Raw genomic sequence first — 12,457 nt, 5'->3', positions numbered from 1 at the left:
CCACAGGGGGCAAAGGAGAATGAAATGCTGCCATTGCCACTGGCAAAAGTACGGCAATTTTAAAATGCCATGTTTTTTTTAAAAAAATTACTAATACTATTTATGCATTACTTGCAGAATACTAATAATAATTAAATTGTGGAAGTGTGGAAAAAAATTGAGTAGGTGTCTTCAGCACTACTGGTATTATTTAATATTTATACATTTCAGATTTTAAATTCAGTTTAAGAATATTATTTCTATTTATACAAATGAAAATTATTGATTATCTTAACCCCAAATCTGAAAAATACTTGTTTACAAAGAGCCCGATACACTTCTTTCCTGATCCTGTACACAATATGTGGACAAATATTCCTCTGAAATCAATGGAGCCTATTCCCACCTAATAGCCCCCTTCCCCCAGTCAAGAGACGCTCACCTACACAAAAGTGCTGGAGTGTCTGAGTATTTTGTGTGTAGGAGCTGCGAGAGGCAGCCACACAGATCATGCCCTAGTGCTGAAGCCAAGACCCACACATTGCGGAGGTCAGAGCTAACTGCTTGCCTGAATTGTCTTCTGTTCCCTGTGCATTTTGAGGCACAGCAGCCAGTTGTTTCTCCCCATCTCCCCACACAGTGCTCTGCCTTCCCCCTTGCAGCCCATTTCTCCCTGGGATTTGCTCCCACCCCTGCATGGGCCACCCAGCCGCCTCTCCACGTGGAATAAGGAATCACTTGCATTCAAATTAATGTGTTTAGGATCAGAATGCCAAATCAGAAACATCTTTAAAGACATCTGTTAAAATAGTGGACCTGTGTAATTCATTATCACAAAAAAAGAGCAATCAAAACTAGGTGCAATCACAGATGATTTGCAGCAGGTAGCCAAGGCAGACCTCTTCATCAAAATCAATAAAGATCTTGTGGCACAGGTATCATGCCATAAGTTTTCACCAGATGCAGAAAGTTTTATTCTGAAGATAACGTTTGTTCCTCTAAACGCCTATGCCTTGCTGGCGGAAGCCCAGCATTCATTAAGACTTCGGGGCCACAGAGCCTACAGACTAAGTTCCTGGACCATGAATCCCACTGATAAAAGTGGAATTTGTAAAAAGATGAAAATGTTTCCTTTGGTGCATTTTCAACTATCCTAGTTGGTGGGGAAGGGGTAGAGCTTGCTACTGAATGAAAGTCTTCATGGAAGGAACGGCGGGGGGTGGGGGGTGGATGGAAATCTGTGCTGTAATTTGATACCCTCTTCACTTCAAAGGATATTTCTTTAAGCTTTAAGCTTGGTATTGGTTAAAAAAGAATATTCTCAAGCTTTGAATGAAGATTTTAAGTTAAATACACTGCAAGCACGGATACTTGTGTTATACAGTAATTGCAAACAAAATTATATATGCACAGTATTATAATTTACATTCCTCCACCCCCTCTCCTCACCCCACCCCTCTTGTAGTCTCAAAGAATTCACTACAAGTTTCATTGTGGGCTAAACTAGACAGTATATTAAATGTGCATATATCTTTAAAATGTCTTATTTTTACTTTACAAATAGCAGACACAGGAGGGGAGGGAATCAGGATGGTGTGGGGGGGCACCAATTATTTCACTCTGTGCTGCAATCCTGGTAAAAAAAAAATACCCGCCACCCCCCAAAAAACCCAAGAAGCTGATACCCCTCTCAGGAGAGAAGCTGCCACCAAGTGCCAAGGAGAGCAACCTTTGTGCTTGGAGGAAGGCGGGGCATTTTTTTTGCCAGGAGAGCAATGCAACAAATAAAGGGTAGAAACCCCCTCCCCCCCCCACACATGCCAGGTTCCCAAGTGGGCATAGACCAACTCTTATTTTTAAATTAAAAAGTGGATGTATTAAATGGATACATGCACATAGTAAGTGCTCTCGTATGACACTCTCTGGTCCCCCAAATGCTCCAGTGTCCGTGGGTCTTGCAATCCTCGTGCCGGGGACCCAGGGCTAGGGCTCAGTCCTCCCCTCTGCTGCTGCCTCATTCTACACTCTGCCTTTACGGACTTGCTCTCAGGCTAACAGGACTGCAGTCTTAGACTTGTTTCAAGCCATCGTATCTATGTTTGTACCAGACTTTTATCATGTTAAAGCCTGTCATTTGTTGCTGTTGTTTTAACAAATAGCAAGCACAAAGTTGCAGTTGCAAATTCAAAGGAGCCGAATGGCATGAAAAGAGAAACGTAAAATGTTAACAATTTTTAAATTATTGCTTTGATCTTTCACTTGATTTTACAACTAGACAGCACAGTGGCAAACTTTTGTGGCATATAAGGAGGGGTCAATTCAGGTGGGGGGGGGACCAAAAATATTTTCAAAGGATGGGTGAACAGGCTGGCTATCATACAGATTTGGGGTCAGTACGTTTAAAAAATATTAATTTGTTTCCCGTATTTTATTAATAAGAATCAAGACAAAAAAGGAAATATTCTAGTTCTAAATGTCTTCTTACTGTGCAACTACAACAACTGGAGTGAAATCCCCCTGGAATTCACATTCTGCTGTCTAGGAACAAGCCGTGGGTAGAAATTGTCTGCATTTCCTCTCACCTGTATCTCTCATTTTCATTTGCCAGAAGGTAGAGGGGAAACGGCAAAAGTGCAGACAAAGAGAGGGAGAACCAGCAAAGGCCAGAGAAAGAAAAAATCTACCTGGCTAGGCAAGGATCTTAAATACTGTCTTTGGGGAACACTGATTTGTAGGAAGTCAACAAACACAAAGATCCAATAATGTTTTTGTGTCTCTTGATTTGAGATTTGTAGGAATTTGGTGATAAAACCAAGGGTTTGAAGATGCAATTCAACATGTTATTCTTAATTTATGAAGCTTATTCAAGAATGAGGCTGAAATGAGAAAGTTTGTTTAGTGGAAAATGCAAAGCAGAATTAGGTTCCGTAGTTCATTGCTACATGGTCACTACATGTTGTGGTGAATGAGGAAGATAGTAGTGTTGCAGAGCCAGCATATGAAACTCTTTAAAATCCTTAAAGTATTAAGCAATCCCATTTTTTTTATGCTGTGCTTGCAGCTTGCTCTGTTTTTCCATTTTACCACATAGAGCAAAACCCGAGGAAAAAGCTGTCTAAATTGAGTAGTTGCAGTTTGAGATTAGAAAGAAAAAGTTTAAGACAGCCACCATTTCCTTTAGTGAGGCAGAAAATACAGCCGAGGTGAAGGATGATTTCAGTTATCTACAGAATGATTTCCAGCAGCCATCCCAATCGAGACAATGCAGCTGATGACAAGATTTACTCCCCACATTTCTGCTTCTCCCCCCCCCCCCATGTTAGGCAACCCTTGCATTTCGAGAATCCCTTCCTCTCTAACAAAGACATGTCTGCAGACCACCCAAGGAAGGATCCTTGTCCTGAGGAAATTCTGTAAACAAAATTAAACTCCATTAGCCAAGCATTTTAAACAATGATAAAAGAAATAAAAATTGACCAATCAGGTTTATGCAGGAGTATAGGTGCAATAAAACTTTACATTACCTGCAGCATCTAAAATAGTTCCTCATACTTGCACATCCCCATATTTCTATGTTTGCTTTTACTTTCACAAAACTAAAATAAAAACTCAGTACCAAAAGGCTGGCAAGGGATGGGGTCAAACAGGAAATGGGTGAAATAGTCGTCTATCATCATCATCCATCATCATTTCTATACTGTACCACTTAATTTGGGGGGGGGGTCTCAAAGTCTCAAAGCGGTTTAGACCAAAGGAAGGAGATAAGAGAAGTATTTTTACATAGAATGTAACAGCACCTCCCAAAAAAACAAAGCAGCATTTGCAGAAGGTAAATTTGCATTTGCAAAAATTAAGAAACAACATTTCAACACAATTCTGCATTTTCTATAAAATCTTAAAGCTTGGGGAGAACTAGCTGTGAATGCTGTATCTGAGTATGTTTTGGATATTAGTTGTATCTTTTTCAAAATCAATACAATCGGGACAATGGAATTCTAATAATGTGCTGAAAGTAGAGTCTTCAACATTTTAAAACACATGTCTTGAATATTACTAACCTGTAGCAGCAGCATGTGAGAGACACGGTTATAGAGTGAATGTAAAACATACATTTCCCCACATGCCTAGAAAGCATTTAAATAGCATGACACGTCTTGTAAGAGCCCCCGCAGCCTTCAAGCTTTCAGTTCCGCCAGTGCTTTATTGTTAGTTGTCAATATTCCTTTATTGCACACTTACTGTTCTTTGAAGATTGAATTTTTGCAAACCACAACATACTTCACACCAAATTAAAAGAGCAAAGTATATCGTGAACTTTTAATGGAGTTTTCTAGAAAAATATATTGTATGCATATCATAATAAGATTCTCTCTCTCCCCCCCCCCCCAGCCACCAAAATGAAATACTAATTAAACTCTCCTTCCTTTTAAAGAGAGGTTGGATGGGCATCAGTCATGGCTGCTTGAGTTGAGATTCCTGCATCGCAGGGGGGGTGGACTGGATGACCCTTGGAGTCTCTTCCAACTCTAAGATTCTGTGATTCTATGAATATGGTGATTTACTCTGTTTCCATGTAACCCAGCTGGGGTGCAGGAGGACAAATTGCTATTCTGAAGTATCAAGTTCATAAGGATCTGACACGTGTTCTGTTTCTGCATTTTTGATGCACAAGTCACACTTTTGAGAACTGACTTTATACTGGCGTTTATAACATTGCTTTTTTTAAAAAAAATTGGGTGCAATATAATTCATGTGGCAAATCAAATGTGAATTGTGTATAAACATTTTTACACACTGTGAGCTTTTAGGCCAACAGCCGTCAGCTGGACCATTTTGGAAATGGCAACTTCCACCAACAGGACAATGTTTTATGCATATTTTGAAAACCCAAACACATATTGGGTAAATATATCCTTAATTTTAAAACCCAGTAATGCTTTCTTTGCACATATTTTTACATCCACCCACCCACCATGAATGCAGACTTTTTGAAATGAGTTAAGATTTGTTCTGGGCACATGTCTTGCTGCAATCTCCGTCTTGTGTATGTCAAGAAAATAAAAAAAAACAATAATGTAAAGAACAGTGCAAGTTTTCTAAATAAAGTAAACGTCTTCTTTGTTTGAGAGCTCCCCAATGTGTAAAGTTTGCTTGTGTGCCGTGCCGTCCCCCTCCTTCTGCCGTGAAGTCAGGCTGCGCAGAGCAGAGCATCCCTGCTGGAGCGATGGGCTGGCCGGCCAGAGTTGCCATGTGTCTGCCTGTCTACACTTGCTGTGCAGAACATGCACTCACCTGTACAGCAGGCACAGACAGGCAGTCACATGACAACCCAGCCTGAAAGACAACCAGCCAATGAGAGAGCCTCTCTGACGAGAGCATCTTCACCACGTCACTTCTGGATCTCATTCTGTTGGTTCAAGAACTAAAATCATGTATACAGTTTATTGCCAGTTTGTACAAAACTTTTGAAGGAAGCCAGCGATTAACAGTACCTACAAAATGCAATAAAACCCACTGCTGAATTTTTTTTTTTTACTGTGCTTTTTATAGTCCTCTTTTCCTACTGATTCTGACTAGCTCACTCTGAAATGCAGCACACACGGCAGAAGGGGAAGGCTGTCATTTTTAGGACTGACTCCCCCCATTATTGGAACTGTAGCAGTGCAACACCAACAATAACTCTGTTGTTTCTTTTCACCATCTGAGGTACAAATTTAGTGGGCACAACAAACATGCAAGTTGAGCTGCAAAATATTTGCAAATTGCAATCCTATCTGCGTCAGCTCAGAAGTAAGTCACATTGAGTTCAAAGGGACTTACGTCCCACGTAAGTGAGCACAGAGTAGCTGTCTTTTAAGCTGCCTTTAAGTAGGGAGAATACAGTTGACTACCTTGCCTGTTTTCTCATTTGTGGAACACACAAAAATAATCTGGGAACTCAGCTTAAACAGGATTTACCTAGATAAAATGCCATTCTCCTACTGTTCGGATTAAAATGATTCCCAATTGCACTTTAGGGTGCAAAAAGTTAACGTACCAATTCCAACTGCATCGAGTTTTATATAGGGCCAACTAGTAAGCTTTTATGCAAGAGTCTAAATAGACACAGGTCCAACATTAAAAAGAAACTGGTGTGCAGAATCCTCTGAAAAGCTCTAGTATACCTTAAAGCTGCCGTATTGAATCAAGGGAGGAGATTAAAAAATTTAAAAGGTGAGTCCAAGAGGAAGCTATGGACGTAATGAAACTTGGATTCAGTCCACCACAGAAAATAGTTGTCCCTCTTTAGCTGTTTGTTCTCCAGTGGCCGCCCCTCAGGAGGTGTTCTGTCAGGGGCCTCACTGACATATTTGGAAATCTGAGGAGGTTTTGTGGACACCATCCCAGAATGGCTGCCATGGGAGTGTGGACAGCCACAAAATGGTGGCCTTAGGGTGTAGCCATTTCAAAATTTACTACTGCAATTTGACATCCATTTCACAAAAAGCAAAATGGTGAGGTTAAAAGATGAGCAACTTGTGAAAGAATCTGCATTTGAGGCAAAAGGTGGGGTCTGATTCTCGGGGCACAAAACCACTTCTTTGAACTACAACAGAATGCCCATTTAAGCTGGCGGCTAATTAATTTCCTCCAAATCATCTTGAATTAAATCCCTCTAATATTATTTCTCCAAATTAGTTGAGCAATCACTCCAAATCAATTTACCCCACATTCATCACACAAATCTATTGGGGTCCAATTAACTCTCAGGCCACGCATTTCCCCTCTGCAACCCCCCAATATTTCTTGTCACAGAGCCATCACATTAGTCGGGCAGGAAATGGAAGAAATAGAAAGAAAAAAAAAGAGGGGAAGGGGGAAAGCCCCTTGCACCTCTCTCTTTCCTAGGATCTCCATCCAAAACACACACACACACACACACACAAAATTTTATATTATATATGTGTCTGCTGCCCATAATGCAGAGTTCTCTGGGAGGCTTAGAATTAAAAAAAAGCTTAAGGCCACCACACCAAAACTGAACAGAACAAAAACAACTATCAAAATCTCACCCCCTAAATTTAACACGCAAGATTAGCACCGCAGATGCCCAGGAAGCTGTTTTGAAGAACTCCAGGAAGAGAAAGGTCCCCCTGGCAGGAGCACCAAGAGCACCACAAGAGGACCTGGGGAGCAGCCTCTCCTTGGGGGTCCTCTCTTCTGCTGCCCCCTGAGGAGTTAAACAAAATGTACCCCCCCCCCGTGCCACCCTCCAGGTTTCTCTGTCTCTCTTTGAGCTCCACTCTCTCACACCAAGGTCAGCTCACCTCCCTCCGTCCCTCCCTCCCTCCCTCCCTTCCTTCCTTCTCCTTCTCTCTCTCTCTCTCTCTCTCTCTCTCTCTCTCTCTCTCTCTCTCTCTCTCTCTCTTTACTGTTTGCTTGCACCCTTTCCCTGCAGCTCTTGCATGGAGCCTCTTCCTGCTCTCTGCTCTGCACGCCCAGAGGTCACAAGAGCAGCAGGCCCTTTCCCTCCCATGCTCTTGCAAGGGAGCCATGCTCGCAGCAGCAGGCGCAAAGGAGCACAGAGCCACTTGGTGGCGCACCCTGCTGTGGCCAGAGAGGAAGCCCCAAAGGATCTTTCCGCCTGCCCTCCATAGTGGCACCCCTTGGTGGCTGGTTTTTAAAAAACAAAACAAAACAAAACTTTAGCGTTTCCTCTCCTTGACAGACAGGGCTGGGATCTACTGCCAATGGTTTTTATGACTGGCTAAGAAGAAAAGATGGACTGAGGTTTCTCAGGCATTGCATACATACCCTACATTTTTCAGATGAAAATAGAATCATAGAATCATAGAGTTGGAAGAGACCACAAGGGCCATCGAGTCCAACTCCCTGCCAAGCAGGAAACACCATCAGTGCACTTCTGACATATGGCTGTCAAGCCTCTGCTTAAAGACCTCCAAAGAAGGAGACTCCACCACACTCCTTGTCAGCAAATTCCACTGTCAAGCAGCTCTTACTGTCAGGAAGTTCTTCCTAATGTTTAGGTGGAATCTTCTTTCTTGTAGTTTGGATCCATTGCTCCGTGTCCGCTTCTCTGGAGCAGCAGAAAACAACCTTTCTCCCTCCTCTATGTGACATCCTTTTATATATTTGAACATGGCTATCATATCACCCCTTAACCTCCTCTTCTCCAAGCTAAACATGCCCAGCTCCCTTAGCCGTTCCTCGTAAGGCATCGTTTCCAGGCCTTTGACCATTTTGGTTGCCCTCCTCTGGACACGTTCCAGTTTGTCCGTGTCCTTCTTGAACTGTGGTGCCCAGAACTGGACACAGTACTCCAGGTGAGGTCTGACCAGAGCAGAATACAGTGGCACTATTACTTCCCTTGATCTAGATACTATACTCCTATTGATGCAGCCCAGAATTGCATTGGCTTTTTTAGCTGCCGTGTCACATTGTTGGCTCATGTCAAGTTTGTGGTCAACCAAGACTCCTAGATCCTTTTCACATGTACTACTCTCAAGCCAGGTGTCACCCATCTTGTATTTGTGCCTCTCATTTTTTTTGCCCAAGTGCAATACTTTACATTTCTCCCTGTTAAAATTCATCTTGTTTGTTTTGGCCCAGTTCTCTAATCTGTCAAGGTCGATTTGAAGTGTGATCCTGTCCTCTGGGGTGTTAGCCACCCCCACCCCCCAGTTTGGTGTCATCTGCAAATTTGATCAGGATGCCCTTGAGTCCATCATCCAAGTCGTTGATAAAGATGTTGAATAAGACCGGGCCCAAGACAGAACCCTGTGGCACCCCACTAGTCACTCTTCTCCAGGATGAGAAATAGGGATATCCTATTCAATAATTATAGTAGTAGCAGCAGCAGCAGCGGTGGTGGTAGTAGTAGTAATAATAATAATAATAATAATAATAATAATAATAATAATAATAATTTTCATAAACATGAACCATTAAAAAACTTCCCTATACAGAGCTGCCTTCGGACGGCTTGGGGGTTCTCATCACTCCATACCCTCCAACATTTCTCTAATGAAAATAGGGATGTCCTAAGGAAAAGCAGGATGTTCCAGGATCAAATCAGAAACCAGGAGGGCCTCTGGAAATCCAGGACAGTTCCTGGAAAACAGTGACACTTGGAGGGTCTGTCATTGGAAATGTGTCCTTGTGGGTGACAGGAGAAAATGGAGTGTGGCTTGGGATATTTGGGGGCTTTGGAATCTTGGCAGGGCTACAAGAGGGGCTCATAAACAACTACAAAGGGCAGAGCCACACTCACCTGACTTTTAAGGCTGTTTTTGTTCCGCCTCCACACACACCCCGCCGCCATTGCTTTTCTGTTCTCTCCCCTCTTACCAGGCCGTGGGGGTGGGGAAGAGGGTCCTTCTCTTTTCCTCCACACCCCTTTCATAGCATCTGCTGGGGTCTTGGGCCACAGAGAAGCACCTCTTCAGCCATGCGCTGCCACCTCCATTTGCCCAGAGGGCTTTTGAGCCCATAAAGAGTGGCAGCAGTAGTGGCCAATGCATTCCTTGGAGGCTGGATCCTGCTCCCAAGGTGGTTGCTTCACTCCCCTTGCCTCCTGGGTGCAGAGGCTCTGACAGGGTGCTGTCTCCGCTCCACCGGTCTGTGTGGAATTCCTGGTTGCCAACAATGAGCATGCCTAAAGGCTGAGCACTCTTCCTTGTTTTCCTAGCAATGGAAAGCATTAGCAAGCGAAGCCCCTGAAGATACGCTGGCAAGTCACTCCTCAACATCACTACAAGATGTAGCGGCATCGCCTCCCAGCACCTGTCTGAATGGAACCACGGTCATTTCCCTGCCACCTCATCCCTCTTTGGTTTCTCTCCCCTGGTATGCAAGACTTCCTTGGGCCTTCTGCTCCCATCAGTTCTTTTTTCTGGGGCGCTCACTGCCTTCCCTCCTCTGTTTCCTACACTCCTCTTAGGTCAGATCCATTTGATCTCACCCTCATGATGACCAGGATAATCCTTTGAATGCTTACAGTCTCCCTCCCACAACTCATCTTGAACTTGGCAGAAGAGCTTTCCCTGCGGTTTTATCTTTTTAAAGTTTTGGCAAATTGGTTAAAAAAAAAAAAACCCACACAAAAAATTTCAGCAAGTCTATATGATGTGTTTCAATCTGACACCTACTCAGTCTTTACTGTCATAGCGAGGACCCACAAATGGCTTCCTCACAGATCCATGGTACGCAGTACCATATTTTCCAAAGCTCCATTATTGTATTGTTCTTTGGCTGTGCCATAAAAATGGACAAATAAACATTGATCAATATTTAAATCTTAACATATTATTTTGGGCAAGGTAGGAGAGCCATCACCTGAAACACCACAGAAAGGCAATAGCTTTCTGAAAACCAACAAAAATGTCACAAAATAGTAAACTCGTTTCTAAATTCTTAAGTTCAGGAACTCTGAAGAACTCAACACCTTGCTCATTATTTCCTGACATATCACCTGGCTCTTCTTGTGGATCTCCCCGCTCCCAAGGGAGCAACATGGCTGCCTTGCTTTTTGACAATAGAGAGCAGCCTCGTAAGCACAGAGGAGGAACCCGCAGAACTTGCTCACTTTAGAAGCATCTCAGCTGCAGGGCTGGGGGGGGGGGTTGCGCCCCTGGCTCATGACATTGAGAGGCAGCACCCTGTTTTGCTCATCTGGTGGAGGAGGCCAACCGGAGCATCCTCTGGAATGTGCTTGGAAAAAACTGTCCTTTTGTAAAGAACAAGTTGTTTTGTTTTTTCGTTGCAGCAACTCTGTCAGAAAGCAAGTTTGGAATCAGAAGCAAAAGGCAAAGAGAGAGAGTGCTAGCCTGAGAGTTTGTTGAAAGAGAGAGCCACGAAGGACTTCCTTAACCTCTGAAATTAGCTTCAGGCCTGGACAGCAAGCACTACTGACCGATCGGCTTTGGCTCAGCTGCATCAGATTTCCATCTAGTGATCATCTACAGAATGGTCTAGAGCGTCCTAGGTAAATAAAGTCAGTGAAACCCAAATGGTACACTATTACCTAATGGTTGGAGAAGAAACAACCGTCTAAATGCAAAGCCTACCTTCAGCTGGTGAGAAAGCATCTTTCTCTGGTTGTAGATCCTGCTCCAAATAACTAGATTCAGAACTGTTTCATAAACATACAAAGCAAAGATAGTCATGATAGTCCTTTAGGGGGAAACCTCCAAAACCCACCACTGGGCAATACACTTATAAGGGCCAACCAGACCATCACTCAAATGTGGCAAGTTTGTCCAGAAGAGGGAGAATTTAGCTTATGCTGGCCTCTTGCGCACACTCAGCTCCAAGGCGGCAGAGACTGCACGTTGTTGCTCCTTTATCCCAACATCTGAAGTGTGTAATCTGATATTTGCCTAGCAGCAGGGAGGGACTTGCTGAGATATTCATGGGACTAGAAAATATATATGTTTAAAAAGATGGAGATAACTGGAGGTTGCAGAGTATGGAGAAAATAAAAGATAAAGTGCGAGATTGGTTACATTATGCTCAGATTAAAGAAGTCTTTAAGTTGGACAAAAAGATAGGATTCCAGGTGGAAAAATCAAAGTTAGAAACAGAACTGTTAGAGCCCAGCTCTAAGATACTTTCAAGAATGTATAACTTGCTGCTAAAATGGAATACACAGGATGAAACGGTCAAATCAGCTATGATAAAATGGGCACAGGACATAGGGTACAACATCATGTTTGCTGACTGGGAAAAGTTATGGACCACCGGTCTGAGATTTACGGCATGTAATGCCTTGAAAGAAAACATGAAAATGATATACAGGTGGTACATGACCCCAGTCAAGCTTGCAAAGATATACCATTTGTCAGATAATAAATGCTGGAAGTGTAAAGAAGCTGAAGGAACATTCTTTCACCTCTGGTGGACTTGCCCTAGAGTGAAGGCTTTCTGGGAAATGATATATAATGAGCTGAAAAGGGTATTTAAGTATACCTTCCCTAAGAAACCAGAGGCCTTTCTTTTAGGCATTGTCGGCCAGAGTGTGCAAAAGAAGGACCGAACCTTTTTTATGTATGCTACAACAGCAGCAAGGATACTCATCGCTAAATGCTGGAAAACTCAAGATTTGCCCACACTGGAAGAATGGCAGATGCAACTGATGGACTATATGGAACTGGCGGAAATGACTGACAGAATCCGAGACCTGGGAGAAGAACTGGTGGAGGAGGACTGGGAGAAATTTAAGGACTATCTACAAAAACATTGTAAATTGTATGAATGTTAAGAAAGATGTAAGATTTGTAATAACATGGTTCCAACAAATTAGTTATAAGGAATATAAATCTAAATGCAATTGAAAGAAAAGACAAATTTTGGATAAATAGTATGTTAAAACTAAGTTTCCAAAAGAGTGATCTAAATTCTAAAATTTGAGATTTAATATTGGAAAATTACATTACATGAATTGAAACAAGTTAATAATTTGCTGGCAAAATTTATGAGT

At 42.7% G+C, this 12,457-nt stretch overlaps 1 long non-coding RNA gene across 1 annotated transcript; it reads right to left on the bottom strand.

Moving 5' to 3' along the window:
• Nucleotides 1-3,134: 3,134 nt before the first annotated feature.
• LOC309372586 lies at nucleotides 3,135-7,280 on the bottom strand. Its single transcript, XR_014169567.1, has 2 exons — nucleotides 7,032-7,280; nucleotides 3,135-3,390 (listed from the first exon to the last, which is right to left on the bottom strand). It is a non-coding gene; the product is annotated as an uncharacterized lncRNA (long non-coding RNA).
• Nucleotides 7,281-12,457: the final 5,177 nt, after the last annotated feature.

The sequence above is a fragment of the Podarcis melisellensis genome, assembly GCF_964234715.1.
Source record: "Podarcis melisellensis genome assembly, chromosome: 6".
NCBI classification, from domain to species: Eukaryota; Metazoa; Chordata; class Lepidosauria; order Squamata; family Lacertidae; genus Podarcis; species Podarcis melisellensis.
Note: the sequence above shows the minus strand (reverse complement) of the source record. Positions and strands in the feature narration are given on the sequence as shown.